Source organism: Sorex fumeus, unplaced genomic scaffold, assembly GCF_029834395.1.
Source record: "Sorex fumeus unplaced genomic scaffold, SorFum_2.1 ptg000169l, whole genome shotgun sequence".
In the NCBI taxonomy this organism is placed as follows: domain Eukaryota; kingdom Metazoa; phylum Chordata; class Mammalia; order Eulipotyphla; family Soricidae; genus Sorex; species Sorex fumeus.
In genome coordinates, this window is record NW_026606226.1 from 4,820,594 (window position 1) to 4,833,898 (window position 13,305).

Genomic DNA, 13,305 nt, shown 5'->3' on the forward strand with positions numbered 1-13,305 from the left:
CCAGGAAGGAAACTTGTCACAAGCAGAAACAGATAGGATAGAGAAGGGACCACTGTGACAATGATAGTTGGAAATGAACGCTCTGGACAAGAGCTGAGTGCTGAAAGTAGGTAAAGGGATATGCATGATAATCTTTCAGTACCTGATCTGCAAACCATAATACAGTTATGCATAAACCAATGCAAGAGAGAATGAGAGAGAGAGAGAGAGAGGATTAAAATGCCTGCCTTAGAGGCAGGATGGGATGATGATGGGAAGGAAACTTGGGGACACTGGTGGTGAAAAAATGTACACTAGTGAAGGGATGGGTGTTGGAACATTGTATCACTGAAACCCTACCATGAACAGCTTCGTAACTGTGTGTCTCTGGGTGATTCAATTAAAAAAAATTTTTTTTTTCTTTCAATCTCATTCCTCCCTCACTCTGCCTTTCAATCAAATGCACTTGTCAGAAAATGAGATCTTCCTTTTGGGCAATTCCCCTCCAGGTCTGGGCAGCAACCATCTCCTCTGACCCAGGAATCCTGATTTGTAGCAGAGCTATGCATGACTGGTGTTGCAGGCTGGGGTGGCCAGGGGGAAGCAAGCCAGAGAAATGAACACCAACAATTGGAAGTGACAAATTTGTGAGAACTTCCTCAGAATTGCAAAAAGATATTTTGTTCAGAAGCTGTGCATGGGGCCCCTGGGGGATTCACGGCTTCACTCAGTTGTCGCGCTGACGCGGGCGCACAGCCCCTGGCCCTGTGTGCGTGAGTGAAATCCATCAGCGGACTCCTGTGCGTGATCTCGCCCCGCTGCCAGGGTTTTGATGGTTATTTTGATGGGCTGCTGAAGGTGTGTGTGTGGGATCCAGCAGGAAGCTGTCAATGAGCTCTCTCTTCCCCGTGTGACAAAGCTGCTTCTGACCATTTCTTTATGAAGGACGCCTGTCACTGACTGCTCCGGGCAGCGATGTCTGTGATTTATCAGCGTCGGTGGGACAGAGATGCTAACCACGGTGCTGGAGGTGCCATTGCAGACTCAGTGTGGGCAGTGGAATATTCCCTTTCATTACCACGAGAACTGCGAGGCTAATGAGCATTTTAACTCCCTCACCACTCACCCGAGAAGCCGCCTATAGTGGCATCGCTATTCAGGCATGCACTACGAAGGTGGGTGGCTGGCATCCGGCGTCATTTATAGGGGTTTTGTGAACTGTGGTTGTCAAAAAAATGTGCTGTGAATCTCTCTCCCCGAGACCGTTTCTTGCTGTGGTACCCCAGGGGAGAGAAGTCAGGAGTACAAAGCGAGGCTGGTCTTGGTGCTTTTCCTGGGAACTTTCCCTGTGGGCAACTTTTACTTTTACCTCGCTTGGAAGCTCCCAATTCAAGTCCCAGTTGGGGAAACTGAAATGTGCATGTTTCAATCCACAAAACTACCAGAGACAGAATGAAAACATAATTCTGAGAAAGGACCTTATTTACCCTATACGCTCCACTCGTAAAGACGCCTATTCCCCCTAGGAAACTACTCATAGGTCCCCTATGAATAAGCACATCTTTTTTAGAACATGTCAAAGTCTTTAGGTTAAAAAAAAAAAAAGAAAGTTCTGGAAGTTAGAACTATGGACAAAGAGAAATAAGCCGGGGTAGGAGGAAAACACAAAAATAAGTGCAAAAGGAAGTGCAGGTAAATTGTCCATGGGATTTTTTTTTGGTTTGCTTCAGATGGGAAGAAATAATAAATTACATTTCTACTATGAATGCAAATTTGCTTGAGGAGCAAGATCAATTACAGGAGAGAGATTAAGGATTTAAGTGACCATTAATTAAACGTAAATTATGCCCTTTGAAAGCGAATGTGACATTCACACAAGCACCAAATGACTCACAGTTCAGTGATGTTTCATCAGACACTGGTGGGAGCTAGCAACAGACCCAGGAAAGATTCCTGGCTAGCACCGCCTTCTTGAATGCTAATAACCAGCTTCAAAGAATTCGTTGTGAGGTTTCTGGAAAGTGAAATGTGTGAGGGACTGAGCTATGAGTTAATAGCACTCTTAGGTGAGGAGAAATTTTTAAAAGATGATCCAACAGAAAATTCCTTTGTTGTCCTGGTCTGAGTGAATTACATTCTGCGCACCCATCTTAAAAGCATTCTGAGCTCTTTGATGAAAAAAAGCCATTCTGAGCCTGAGACATAGCTCAAAGGACTGAAGCGTGTGTGCTTGGCATGATGGAGCCCCAGGTTCAATTCCCACCTGGACGGTCCTCCAAACACCACCTGGAACAACCCCCAAGCACTAAACCCAGGAGCAGTCCCTGGGCACTGCTAAGTTTGTGTCCACCCCATCCACTCCCCAGCACACACACACACACACACACAGGAAAAGAGCTGTTTGTACTTTTTAGAAGAGTTGTATGTATATATCAGAGAGGTTATAAGTAAATAGAGGGTTAGGTGTGTGAGTCCCTAATAATGGTTGTTATAACTTTTTTTTCTTGCAGTGCTAGGAATTGAACCCAGGACCTCATTCATGCCCTCATTCATGTCCTACTATATCCCCAGTTCCCTAATAATGATTGAATACTTTCTGGACCCAGGAACTCGGCAGAAAGCCCTTTCCACGAGTGATCTTATTGAACCTTTACAATGACTTTCTGGGATCAGCCCGCTGTTAGGGTGACACTTCTACCATAGGTGAGGGGCTCTATAGACTTACTACTGTCCAAACATGAAGTGGCTGGGTTTAAAATAGGGCAGGTCTGAACCCAAAGCCCTTTCACTGGTGCATTAGACCCATCTAGTTCCTGAGAATGTTAGGAATAGGAGTGAGTGACCCCAAAAAAGGCTGCCATGCTGCATGGAACATATTATTGGAGAAAAATGACCCATTGTTATTTTCTCCACGTGTCTGTCTTCAGGTTAGAACTGCACATCTGAAGTTTCCAATGCTATCTCTTATTTGACCTTCAGGAATATGAAAAATAAAATAAAATGGACTCAAGGGAAACAGAATCCCTAAGAGACTGGCTGGTAGGCAGAGAGGCAGAAATGACTCCCTTCCATCCTGAGATTTCCCCACAGAGGACAGCTGCAAATTGGCCGTTAGTTCGAGGGTCTTAGATTTACAAATTATCATCATATTAATCCAATACAGATTCCAAGGGACAATTTTTTTTTGCAACAAATGTTCCTAACATGATTTATGTTCAAGCACTGATTATTAGACCCTACTAAAACACATTTTCTTCCATGTTTGGAACAAAAATCAAGCATAATACAAAACATCAGAAAGCAACGGCATTAAGAATTTCTTGTTTCCTTACATTCATTTTTCTATTTAATCTTACTTAGTTTAATGTTCACAATTATTTTGTGCTAAAAAACCCATTTGGTATGTAATGAAATTCCTCTGCTTTCATTTTTATAATTAAGATATGCTTTTATCCTTTAAGTTCAACATCCGGGATTTTTTTTTTGTACTTTAATGATAAGTGGCTACTATTCTTCTCTAGTCAATTAAAAAAATCATTTCCAGCTTTCTGGTCACCAAATTCCTTCCTCATTTCTGTAATTGCCTTGTTCCACTTTCAGTTGTACTTTTAAAAGTGAAAACTCAGATATGATCTGTAGGATAATCTTAAAAAATAAAATGTGGGATATTGGGTATACTAATATCATAAATAAATTCTTGACTTGTGCACATTTTCTAAGACTCTATTGTATTCTAACTAAAATGGTTCAATCCAGTGTAGTTAATTCTGGCACTGTAGAAATATAGTTACAGAAATTTATTTAGAAGTACGTTAGTGTCAGAAGCATTTTCAGATGGGACTGAACTTTAAAAGCTGCATGTTTTTAGCACTGATATTTATAGATGCATTTTTTGGTTATATAGATTTATACAGCCCCTGACACCCAAATGATATTCATCTATCTGTCCCACGATGCAGCCAAGGGATTCTTTCTTCTAGTCAGGTAAGGAATGTTTTTGATAAGAAAATATATATTAACTAGACATAAAGAAAACCTGAAACAGAGTGGCCCAGTGCTCTATTTTCTTGATTTCAAATGGCTGTAAAGAGAGTATGATTTCTGAAAGGCAAAGATAGATCAGATAAGTCCAATGTTCCAGGCCCCATTTTCAGCAATAAAAAAGAAAGTCCCACAATGTGACCCTGCACATATGTGGATCTGAGTCTGTAACTGTAAAAGTCAAGTCATAAGTCACTGGTATCCATGCAGCTTCATGGGCTGCCAAATGACAGGATGAAAAACAAACGAGCAGTTACGGAGCCCAGAGAAGAAAACTGCCTGCTGCTTCCAGTTCCCCAGAGTCCATGTCCTCCAGGCCAAATCAAGAGATCTCAAAGGACTCACCTGCAGCCACCACCAGGACGAAGGGCCACAGTGAAGCCATCACACTTGCCAGTATCCCTGGGCACATCTCACAGAGGAGAGCGATGCACACTTGCCCGTCGAACGGAAAGCCACTTAATTTTTCCTCAATGTTCCCCTCCACTCTGTTTCTCCACTGCCTGTCAGTTTATGCAGTTCTTGCTGGGGCTATTTGATAAAACGGGACCAAAGGCAATAACGGCACCACACCGTCTTTCCAGAATTGATGCGATCACCATCCTCCTTCATGTCTCCACTTGGTTCTGCCCTGGGATCAGATCATAGCCAACATTTCCATTTCCCTAACTGAAGATAGCTAAGTGAATAATAGAATCTAAGAGGAGCCCCTAAGGAGAGGAAATTCCACACTAATATGATTTCCTTTACAGCCTTTACCTAAGGCAATGTTCTTGCTGACATTCAGGACACTAATTTCATTAATAATTGAAGCCCAAATAGCTGTTTCAAATCAGACTTATGCAGTAACATCTTCAGCATTTGACAATGGTTATTGAACTCCTTGGATTACATAAAGCTAATGGAAACCTGGTCTTGTCTAATGAAGAACAACTGCTAACAATACTGAGGGAAACTGCTTTTTTTGTTTTTCCTAAGTCCCTTTAATTAAAAGAAACATTGATTTTTGATAAATGGGAGTACCTCTCAAATTTCCACTGTTTGAGAAGGAGACTATATAGAGGATGTTTTTGACCTTACTAAGACAATTATTAAAGTTTTATGACTTTTCAGTACATTTTTCAGTTTTTCACTTTTTGGTTGAATACCCACTCTCTCTTCGTTATTGAGGAAAAAAGATACAAAAATCTATATAAAAACTCTTTCCTTAGTAGGCCCTTAGGTTCTCTAGAAACAAGGTTTCATATTATTTTTAACATTTTCCCACCTTTTTAAAAATTGTTTTATGGATTGTAAATTATAGATTGTAAATGTTTTCATAGAGAAAGTTGAAAGAGAAAGTATGTACCTAATCTCTTGATTATTTGGTTCCTTGCCTCATAACTCACGAGACTTGACTCTACTTTTCATCTTATAGTAAAATGTAGCTTGATTGGTTTCCTACAGTTGGTGAAGAGAGTTAGAAATGTGGAAAGGGAGGAAAACTAGAATGAACCCTGGAACTCACAGAGTTGGTTTTGGAGTTATCATTCTGTTAGAGAAATAAATACAAGTGTCAGTGTGTGTGCATGCATTTCACATACAGTGGGCCAGAGATCCAGCTCACTCCGAAAGCAATGAGTATATCTGGCACAGATATACCTACTTAGCAGTACCAGAAAAATGGTGGGCGAAAGGAAATCAGGAGAACCTGGGAGACTTGCTGTAACATGAAAAGTGCTAAGGGAAGGGCTGGGATGACGGTACAGAATTCAACCTGCATGGGCTCCTGGTGGCCAAATCCATGACAACCTGAGTATCAAAATCAATAAAGATGGTCAAGAATTATGACCCATGAAATAATCATCTACAAGTTCATGCTGATTTAATGCATAAAAATAAGGCTTTTATTCATTAGAATGCCAATGAATAAATGTAGGAGGAATGATGGCAACTTCAGGACAATAATTCATGGAATATCAATTTCAAATGGATGAAAATCTCAGGTACGTCGGTTTTGTGAGTGAAATCTCCAGACTTTCACAGAGTCGGATATGGGCTACCTTCCTCCATATTCCTGTACTTTGGGAAGCCCTGGCAGCCACATCCATGAACCACCTCATGGTGGTAAGTAAGCTCATTCACTGGCCATGATCCGGAGACTCATAAATGAATATAAAAAGGGATCAACAGCTGCAAAGATTCTTTTGACCCCTTGCAAGGCATCCTTGAAGTGGGAGGATGATCCCGGGGCATGCCCAAACAGAGCCCCAGCAGCTGAAAGCCTCCGCACTCCACAATTGCGGAGGAGAAGGAGGAGGAGGAGGAGGAGGAGAAGAAGGAGGAAGAGGAGGAGGAGGAGGAGGAGGAGGAGGAGGAGAAGGAGAAGACAGAGGAGGAGGAGGAGGAGAAGGAGGAGGAGGAGGAAGAGGAGGAGGAGGAGGAGGAGGAGGAGGAGAAGGAGAAGACAGAGGAGGAGGAGGAGGAGAAGGAGAAGACAGAGGAGGAGGAGGAAGAGAAGGAGGAGGAGGAGGAGGAGGAGGAGAAGGAGGAGGAAGAGGAGGAGGAGAAGGAGGAGGAGGAGGAGAAGGAGAAGACAGAGGAGGAGGAGGAGGAGGAGAAGGAGGAGGAGGAGGAAGAGGAGAAGGAGAAGACAGAGGAGGAGGAGGAGGAGAAGGAGGAGGAGGAGGAGGAGGAGAAGGAGGAGGAGGAGGAGGAGGAGAAGGAGAAGGAGAAGAAGAAGAAGAAGAAGAAGAAGAAGAAGAAGAAGAAGAAGAAGAAGAAGAAGAAGAAGAAGAAGAAGAAGAAGAAGAAGAAGCACAAACTCACCTGCCCAGCTGAGAGTCATGCACCGTGAAACAGGAACAAATGAGGAGACACAGCAGCACTTGGTAGCCAGCTGCATGCAGAGATTCGTGGCTCAGGTGGACACAGAAAGAAACACCAGCACCAAGTCCACATCTAGGACACTCTACAAGACAACGAGTGCCTGTATAATCTTCCAAAATGCCAATGTCATGAAAGTTCAGGAAAGACCAAGACATGGTATCAACGAAAAACAGATGGAAGAAACGGGTTTCTGGATTGGATCATTTTGCTAGAAAAAACATTTTGGAGAGAATGGGTGAAATTCTAACGAAGTCTGTGGGTTAGATAGTAGTCGGGCAGCAATGGGGAAGGCCTGGCTTTGTGTTGAGATGAGGTCAAACAGCAACCCTGAGTGTAAGAATAATACAATGAGCACTCAGAGATCGAAGGGTACCCTGCTGGCAACTAGTCTCAAATGTTCTTTCCTCTGTTCTTCCTGTTTCTATGTGCATCCAAAATACTCCAGAAAACAGGGGGGAGGGAGTTAAATGCTGCCTGAGAGAAGAAATGTGATGTGAAGTTGTGGAAAGTCTTTTTGACAAAGACCATTTAACATGGAGAATATCATGCTAAGTGAAATGAGTCAGAAAGAGAGGGACAGACATAGAAGGACTGCACTCATTTGTGGAATATAAAATAACATAATATGAGACTTACACAGAAGGACAGTAGACACAAGGGCCAGGAATATTGTCCCATAGTTGGAAGCCTGTCTCATGAGCTCGGGGATAAGGCAGCTGGAATAGAGAAGGGATCACTAAGTCAATGATGGTTGGAGGGATCGTTCGAGATTGGAGATGTGTATGGAAAGTAGATAAAGAACCAAAAGTGCTAACCTCTCAGTGTCTGTATTGAAAACCATAATGCCCAAAAGTAGAGAGAGTGTGGGGGGAATTGTATCGAGGCAGGAGGAGGGATAGAAAGGAGGGTGGTATACTGGGGTCATTGATGGTGGAGAATGTGCACTGGTGGAGGGATGGGTCTTTAATCATTGTATGACTGAAACTTACAATGGGTCTCATTACCCTGACCCTAAAGGAGTCACTAATACTGTAGCATTGAGAAGGATGAGGAAGGAGATCATGATCAGATCACAATCATCCTGTTGTATGTCGATTGCCTCGAGCAGGCACCAGTAACGTCTCCTTCTTTCTAGCCCTGAGATTTTAAAAGAGCCATATTCATTGCTCTTTCGGGGCTAGGAGAATGAGACCTATCATTGTTACTGGTATTTGGCATATTGAGTACGACATGGGAAGTTTGCCAGACTCTGTCGTGCGGGCAGAATACTTTCGGTAGTCTGCCGGGTTCTCCAAAGTAAAAACAAGATAATAAGATGTCGCGTGGCCATAAATGCGGCCAAGCACTTCCGGGAACTGGGTTTTATAGTCTCTGGGTCTTGGCCATTGATGGGACCACCTGGTGCTGGTAGCAGCTGGTGGGTGTAACTCCTACCTACTGGAAGATGGGGGATCTTGGTGGAGAAGGCCTAGTCCTGATCTGAGCAGGCTTGGAGACCTGAGCCCCGGAACCTGCATGCCTGGTTTCCTCTGCTGGTTCCTTCATGCATGAGGCTTGTCCAGACATGTGGAGACTGGTCTCAGCATGGCTGTGGCTGGTTCTGGAGGTCTTCTGCTGCCGGGGCGGAGAGGGAAACTCAACCCGCCCCCCTCCAAGGGGCCCCCGGTAAGGACAGCCAGGCGCGGGGACAGGAGACACTCTACAAGGAGAGGCTGATAAAATCTCAAGGCCAAACTAGGCTGCCAAAATGAAGAAAGACAAAAATGATTGTCTGTATTTTCAATGCACGTACACAGGCATCAGATGCATCCATCGAGGACCTGATGGTACAAGCGCGAAAGATCATGTATGACATCATTGGTCTGACCGAGACAAGAAGGCATCAATCACATCATGCCATTTTTGACACTGGAGAAGAACTGTCCCTCGGAACATGCGATAAAAGAGGCATCGGAGGCGTCGGTGTCCTTGTCAACACGAACTTGCCCATGAGCATTGATTCATTTGAATGCCTAACAACCTGAATCGGTTGATTACATTTGAATAGATGTGGGTCACTGCCAGCAGTTTCTATCTTCATTGTCTATGCACCAACATTCAATTATGATGAAGGAGAAATTGAGGAGTTCTACACGGAGCTGGAGAAGTTCTATACACCTTCTACAAGATCATTGTTGGTGATTTTAATGCCAAGATAGGACCGAGAAGATCAGCCGAAGAACTCCACATCGGGACACATGACCTAGAATGGAATGAACAGGGTGAGAGACTGTCTGAGTTCATCATGTTGACCAAGACCATCCATGGTAATTCACAGTTCCAGAAGGCCGAATCTAAATATTGGACATGGGAGTCTCCCGGTGGACGGTTCCACAACGAAATTGACCACATCATATTCAATCGATAGTTTTGCCTGACCGATGTCGCTGTTGTTCGAAATTTCCAAATGGAATTGAACCACAGTCTCCTTCGTGCGGGGAGAAATGGCTGCAAAGTTTAAGAAGAGAACTCCCAGAACGACCACCAACTGAGAGCTCATTGGCACTATTGCTACAACATGGGAAGATGCTCGTCGTTGACAACATTGATGAGGAATAAGATTGACTAGTTCAGCACCTCCATGATTGTGTGAGGAACGCCAAGAGAGAGATAGCCACAAAAAAAAAATGCCTGTCTTTGAAAACTCTTGAGCTTATTCGCCAAAGTGGTTTGGCGCATGCCTTAGACAACCGCAAGCAAATGTCCGAGCTCGCAAAGCAGTGCAGAGATGCGATAAAAGAAGACCTCAAAAAGAGAAGAGCAGAAGAAGAAGCAGAAGGTAGATGTGGCAGAAGCCGGGAAAAGCATTCGTAACGCCCGCCTGTCCTTTGCCAACTAAAAGACCAAGATGACTGCCTCCGACATCCTGATGGATCTATCACATCTTCCAGAAGGGCAATGGAGATTATCCATGACTTCTACTCAGATCTCTTTGATAGCCACATCCACCTGCCCACATACCAAATTCCGCAGGATGGATATGTCGTTCCCAACGTTCTCCCTTCCAAAATCCAACATGCCATTTCATCGGTACAGAAGTGAACAGCACCTGGCCCAGACAAGGTCAGACATAAACACCTGAAGAACCTGCCGTCAGTACTCATCAATACGCTGGCTTGGCTCTTCACACGCTACCTGTCTGAATGCAAGGTTCCGTCCCAATGGAAAACCAGCAGGACTGTACAAGACTGTACAAGAAGGGAGACATCCGCGATGTTGGCAACTATCACCCAATCTGCCTATTGTCTGTCATCTACAAGCTGTTCACTTGAGTCATCCTGAATAGGATTAGCAGAACACTAGATGAAGGACAACCATGCAAGCAAGCCAAGTTCCGCAAAGGATTCAGCACAACTGACCATATCCAAAGCTCATTGAGGTTTCTCAAGAGTTCAAGATGCCGCTCTGTCTAATGTTCATTGTTTCAAAGAAGACCTTTGATTCTGTGAGACAGAAGCAGTCATTGAAGCCCTAGCCAATCAGGCATTCAAACTCAATTCATCTGGATCCTCCGTGAGCCGTATTATGGATTCACTACTAGGATCTCACCATTCTACAAAGAAGTGATCATCCTGTCAAGAGAGGGGTTTGGCAGGTTGATACCATTTCACCGAAACTCTTCAGTGCCACCCTCGAGAACGTCATGCGATGACTGGAATGGGAAGGAATGGGAGTGAAGATAGACGGTCGGCAACTACACCACCTCCGCTTTGCTGATGACATTGTTCTAATAACACCAAACATTAGCCAAGCGGCACAAATGCTTGCCGACTTCAACCGTGAGTGTGGAAAGGTCGGACTACAGCTGAATCTCATGAAGACAATGTTTATGAGAAATGGTCTCATTCCTGACGTTTTATTCACTCTCAACGGGACAAACATCTCCGAATGCAACAGTTATAGTTGTACCTAGGTCGAGAAGTCAACATGAGGAATGACCTGGCACGGGAGTTGTGCAGGAGGAAGAGAGCAGTTTGGAATGCCTTCAAGAGCATCGGAGAAATAACTAAGAGGACGAAGAATCTCCGGCTCCAGGCACATCTCTTCAATTCCACTGTTCTTCCTGCATTAACATACACCTCGGAGATCTGGGCCCTACGAAAACAGGATGAGAACGCGATTCGAGTCTCCCAAAGAGGAATCGAAAGAGCTATGCTTGGAGTATCACGTTTCACTCAAATGAGAGAAAGAATCCAGAGTTCCAACCTCTGTCGATGGTCAAGAATCAGGGACGCTATCTCATTTTCCAAGGCGTTGAAAATCAGATGGGCTGGACACATAATGAGATTTGGAGACGACCGCTGGACTAAAGCCATCACTGACTGGATTCCACGGGACATCAAAAGACCACGTGGCTGCCCACCTACCAGATGGTCAGACTTCTTCATCAAGACCCTGAATGATCAGTTTGAGGCTCTTCGTTTTCCTAGAACAAACATACGCCATTGGGCTACACTAGCACACGACAGAGACAAATGGAGACATTACTGGCTCCCACTCAAGCAAATCGATGATTAACGGGAAGTCAAGTGGTCAAATGATGGCTGAAACTTAAACATGAAAGCTTTGTAACTGTATCTCCCAATGATTCAATAAAAAAAAGAAAGAAAGAAGGAAGGAAGGAAGGAAGAAAGAAAGAAAGAAAGAAAGAAAGAAAGAAAGAAAAGAGAAAAAGAAAAATGATCATTTAGAGAGCAAGGTCCAGAGTTGAAGAAAGTACTCAAAGCCAGAGCCTCGTAGGCAGGAGACCCTGAACTTGCTCCCTGGCACTGCACAATTTCCCTGCACTACTGGAGTCACTCTGAACCCACCCCAGCTTGGGTGCTATTGGAGCAGCTAAAAAAATAAACAAATAAGATAGAGAGTGATGAGGTTTCATCAAAAGATGAGACCACCAAGGCTGATGTGGCCTTCTAAGTCCTAGGACTTCTCATCAGTTCTCCACACGACTGGCTTCTCCCTCACCCAGATTAGGACGGCAAGCAGCAGACAGCCTGTTTTTATGGGTCAGGAACACTGAAGCTTGTCTTTAATGCAAAGGTTTAATTGAGATGATGATCGACCTTGCACTCCTGCCCACACATTTCAGAAAGTCAGACCTCCTGGGACACGCTCTCCTTCCCCTCGCTTCCCACTTTCTCAAAGGCCCATCTGTTACTGGAAGGCCACTGCTAATGATGTGTATTACAGGTACATTACGACCTTCATTAGCTAATTTCACAACAGTCGGGTGATCCTTCCCATTACAGATCTTTATTGGCTGATGATGCTGCCAGGTCGGGAATGAGTCTGCGTGAGCGATTTGTCTTCGACGTAGTTTATACAGATGTTTCCGGATTTCCAAGCTCCCTCTGGCTCTGCACTGTCCCCTGGAACTGTCCACTGTCCCCCTGCCTCCCACCCCACTGTGCTGACCTGGCTGAGTTTCAGCTGTTTCTTGGGGCCTTTCTTTGAGTTTAGGGCCTCTGACCACAGAACCTATAATTTTTCATGAATACATTCTCCATTCACTCCTTAAATCTTCTACTCACATTCCTGATATTCCATTGGTCAAGGATTTCACCCTTCTTTCCTTCTGCATTGGAAGGATGCGTGAGGTGTCTGTCCATTCAGGCTCTTTGAAACCAGCTGATACAATCAAAAATAGGAATCACTCAGGGGTAAACACTTGGGTTTCTGAAACATGACCTAGAGCAAAGAAGGCAAGACTTATCAATCAGAACCAGCCAACCTGGGTCAATGGTCCAACCCAGCCCTGTCTTTAGGAGAAAACTAGAGATAAATTTCTCCATTTCTCCTGGGCCCTTATACCAAATCTCTCTTATATGGACCAGTGTCTTCTGAAAGAAATAGGGGGAGAGGTTTTATTATGCAAACATAATAAGCAAGTGTTTATTATGCAAACAGCAACTGAGTTATGTGTCCTTAAAGACTACTAAATAGTTTTTAATTACTGCTATATCAGTAAATCCTATAAATATGCAAATGCAATTAGTTCACAAAATAGGCCTTAAATATCTTTATTCCTCTCCAACAAAGTTCTTTGAAGTTAACCGCCAACTCTCTTTGTTCACTCCCTTGGCAGTCATACTACAATTGACAGGGATTTTGACAGATGTACATATTCAAGGGGAACCACATTCTCTGAGCACATCTGGTCAGCCTGGAGAGGAGCAGAAACGGGCACCCTGGCCAAAATCGGAGCCCACATGGGTCGATTCCCCTATGAAATCAAACTCCAGAGATTGTCCTCTGCAATAAACATCAAGGTGACGCTGACAGCCCATTTCAAGCCAACAGCCACACTCCACATCTGATTTTCTCCTGGCTTAGCCATTTACATGGAATAATAATGCACATTGTGAGGCCCTCTGGAAA

At 44.0% G+C, this 13,305-nt stretch overlaps 1 protein-coding gene across 1 annotated transcript in view; it reads right to left on the minus strand.

Moving 5' to 3' along the window:
- The window catches only part of HTR3B (5-hydroxytryptamine receptor 3B), a 79,861-nt gene that overhangs the window by 33,992 nt on the left and 32,564 nt on the right, over positions 1 to 13,305 (minus strand). The gene's annotated exons all lie outside the window — the stretch shown is intronic.